The sequence below is a fragment of the Carcharodon carcharias genome, chromosome 25 (genome assembly GCF_017639515.1).
Source record: "Carcharodon carcharias isolate sCarCar2 chromosome 25, sCarCar2.pri, whole genome shotgun sequence".
Lineage (NCBI taxonomy): Eukaryota > Metazoa > Chordata > Chondrichthyes > Lamniformes > Lamnidae > Carcharodon > Carcharodon carcharias.
Window position 1 is genome coordinate 47,960,745 of NC_054491.1, and position 3,724 is coordinate 47,964,468.

Here is a 3,724-nt window from a genome sequence, read left to right on the forward strand (position 1 = left end):
GTGTTACCTTGCCACTCCCTGAAGCTGGCCTGATGGTACTCTGCCACCTTTTGGCCCAGGCTGGCAGAGCAGCACATTGGTCTTAAAGTGGAACTCCACTCAGTATGATTGCACTCACTCACCCCTAATGGCTCTCATCATGTTATCTAACTGAATCTTTAAGAGATCAATTTCTTTTCCTCCACTCTCTCACCCAGGGACAATGAAATGTTTTAGTAACCCTGTATCAGGAAACTCTGCTTGGCACCTCCTTTAACCTGTTCATTTATAGAATCACAGTAACAGTGAAGGAGGAGGCCCTTTGTTCTTTCCCCATAGCCCTATAAATTATTTTTCTTAATGTATTAAACCAATTCAAAAACCTGTCAACCACACAGGCTTTTGGAGTATTACCTCAAATTTGGCTGTCCGTTTGTCATCATCCTCCACCTACTCCACAGTGACATGCAAACTGTGACCCTCACCATCAGAACCATCACATACCCTAACTCAGTGAAAACTGGGTTTAAACAAGATTGTGTCAATTCACCAACTCCCTTCTCCTTTTCCTCACTGCAATACTTCACTTCCAGCAACTTACCCACAAGTGTGGAGATAATCTACAGAACAGACAGGAACTTTTCAATTTAAGCCGCCTGTGGGATTGAAATCTAAAACTAAAATCACTTCAACTTCAGTCATAGAGCTCCAGTGTGCAGATGACACTGTGTGTGTGCACTCACTCAGGAACTGAGCTCCAGGCCATTGTCGACTCCTTCATGAAGCTTCTGAGAAAATGGGACTTTCACTAAACGCCTGGAAACCAAGGTCCTCTTCCAACCTGCTCCCACAGCACAACACCTCCCCCTGTCAATTAAGATTAATGGCGAGATCCTGGAAAATGTGGACTAATTTCCGTATCTTGGGAACCTCTTCTTGACAAAGACAGACATAGATGATAAAATTCTTCATCGCCTCCAATGTGCCAGCTCAGCCCTCAGCCAACTGAGGAAGTGAGTATTTGAGGACCAGGGTCTCAATCCTGGGACCGAGGTCAAGGTTCACCGGGCAGCAGTGATTCCCATGCTCCTATATCCTTCAGAGACTTGGACAACCTACAGCAGGCAGCTCAAAGCACCGGAGAAGTATCACCAGCGAGGCCTTCGTAAGATCCTCCCAATCCGATGGTAAGAGGAGCAATCCAACAGCAGCGTCCTCTCCCAGGCCAGCTTTTCCAGCATCGAGGTGCTAATCACTCAAAACCAGCTCGGCTGGGAGGACATGTTGTTCGTATTCCTGACACTGGATTCCCAAAGCAACTGCTCTACATGGAACTCGGTCATGGCTGGAGACTCCCAGGAGGACAGTGGAAATACTTTAGGGATGTCCTCTGAAGAGGTCAGACATCCCCACTGACTAATGGGAGACCCTGGCTTGTGACTGACAAAATGGAGAAGGTTCATTCAGGAAGACACCAAACACAATGAGAGACTTCGTCAGGAACGGGCTGGAGTGAAGTCGCGGTGTCAGAGACAGCGCACTAACCTCCAAACAACCCATCTACTCAACCCTTCAAACACCACCTACCCCGCTTGTGGCAGAGTCTGCAGATCTTACATTGGACTCATCAGCCATCTCAGAACACATCACCCTCAATCCCAAGGGACTGCTTAAGATGATCAAATTCTCACTATGGCTACTTGTTCTGATTTTTAAAAAAATAATTTAAGGGATGTGGGCTTCGCTGGTTAGGCCAGCATTTATTGCTCAGTCCTAATTCCCCTTGAGAAGGTGGTGGTGAGCTGCCTTGAACCGCTGCAGTCCATGTGGTGTAGGTACACCCACAATGCTGTTAGGGAGGGAGTTCCAGGATTTTGGCCCAGCGACAGTGAAGGAACGGCGATATATTTCCAAGTCAGGATGGAGAGTGGCTTGGAGGGGAATTTCCAGTGGTGGTGTTCCTATCCATCTGCTGCCCTTATCCTTCTAATTGACACTGGTCATGAGTTTGAAAGGTGCTGTTTAAGAAGCCTTGGTGAATTCCTACAGCGCATCTTGTAGATAGTACACACTGCTGCTATTGTGCATTGGTGGTGAAGGGAGTGAATGTTTGTGGATGGGGTGCCAATCAAGTGGGCTGCTTTGTCCTGGATAGTGTCCAGTTTCTTGAGTTTTGTTGGAGCTGCACTCACCCAGGCAAGTGGAGAGTATTCCATCACACTCCTGACTTGTGCCTTGTAGATGGTGGACAGGCTTTGGGGAGTCAGGTGGTGAGTTACTTGCTGCAGGATTCTAGCCTCTGACTTGCTCTTGAAGCCACAGTATTTATATGGCTAGTCCAGTTCAGCTTCTGGTCAGTTGAAACCCCCAGGATGTGGATACTAGGGGAGTCAACGATGGTAATTTTATTGAATGTTAAGGGACGACAGGGCGATGTGGACATCAATATCACAGAGCTCCACAATATGGATATCTCTACCACAGAGCTCCACTGTGTGGATATCTCTACCACAGAGCTCCACAATATGGATATCCCTACCACAGAGCTTCACTGTGTGGATATCTCTACCACAGAGCTCCACAATATGGATATCTCTACCACAGAGCTCCACTGTGTGGATATCCCTACCACAGAGCTCCACTGTGTGGATATCTCTACCACAGAGCTCCACTGTGTGGATATCTCTACCACAGAGCTCCACTGTGTGGATATCTCTACCACAGAGCTCCACTGTGTGGATATCTCTACCACAGAGCTCCACTGTGTGGATATCTCTACCACAGAGCTCCACAATATGGATATCCCTACCACAGAGCTCCACTGTGTGGATATCCCTACCACAGAGCTCCACTGTGTGGATATCTCTACCACAGAGCTCCACTGTGTGGATATCTCTACCACAGAGCTCCACTGTGTGGATATCTCTACCACAGAGCTCCACTGTGTGGATATCTCTACCACAGAGCTCCACTGTGTGGATATCTCTACCACAGAGCTCCACAATATGGATATCTCTACCACAGAGCTCCACTGTGTGGATATCTCTACCACAGAGCTCCACTGTGTGGATATCCCTACCACAGAGCTCCACTGTGTGGATATCTCTACCACAGAGCTCCACTGTGTGGATATCTCTACCACAGAGCTCCACTGTGTGGATATCTCTACCACAGAGCTCCACTGTGTGGATATCTCTACCACAGAGCTCCACTGTGTGGATATCTCTACCACAGAGCTCCACAATATGGATATCCCTACCACAGAGCTCCACTGTGTGGATATCTCTACCACAGAGCTCCACTGTGTGGATATCCCTACCACAGAGCTCCACTGTGTGGATATCTCTACCACAGAGCTCCACTGTGTGGATATCCCTACCACAGAGCTCCACAATATGGATATCCCTACCACAGAGCTCCACAATATGGATATCTCTACCACAGAGCTCCACTGTGTGGATATCTCTACCACAGAGCTCCACAATATGGATATCCCTACCACAGAGCTCCACTGTGTGGATATCTCTACCACAGAGCTCCACAATATGGATATCTCTACCACAGAGCTTCACTGTGTGGATATCTCTACCACAGAGCTCCACTGTGTGGATATCCCTACCACAGAGCTCCACTGTGTGGATATCCCTACCACAGAGCTCCACTGTGTGGATATCTCTACCACAGAGCTCCACTGTGTGGATATCCCTACCACAGAGCTCCACTGTGTGGATATCTCTACCACAGA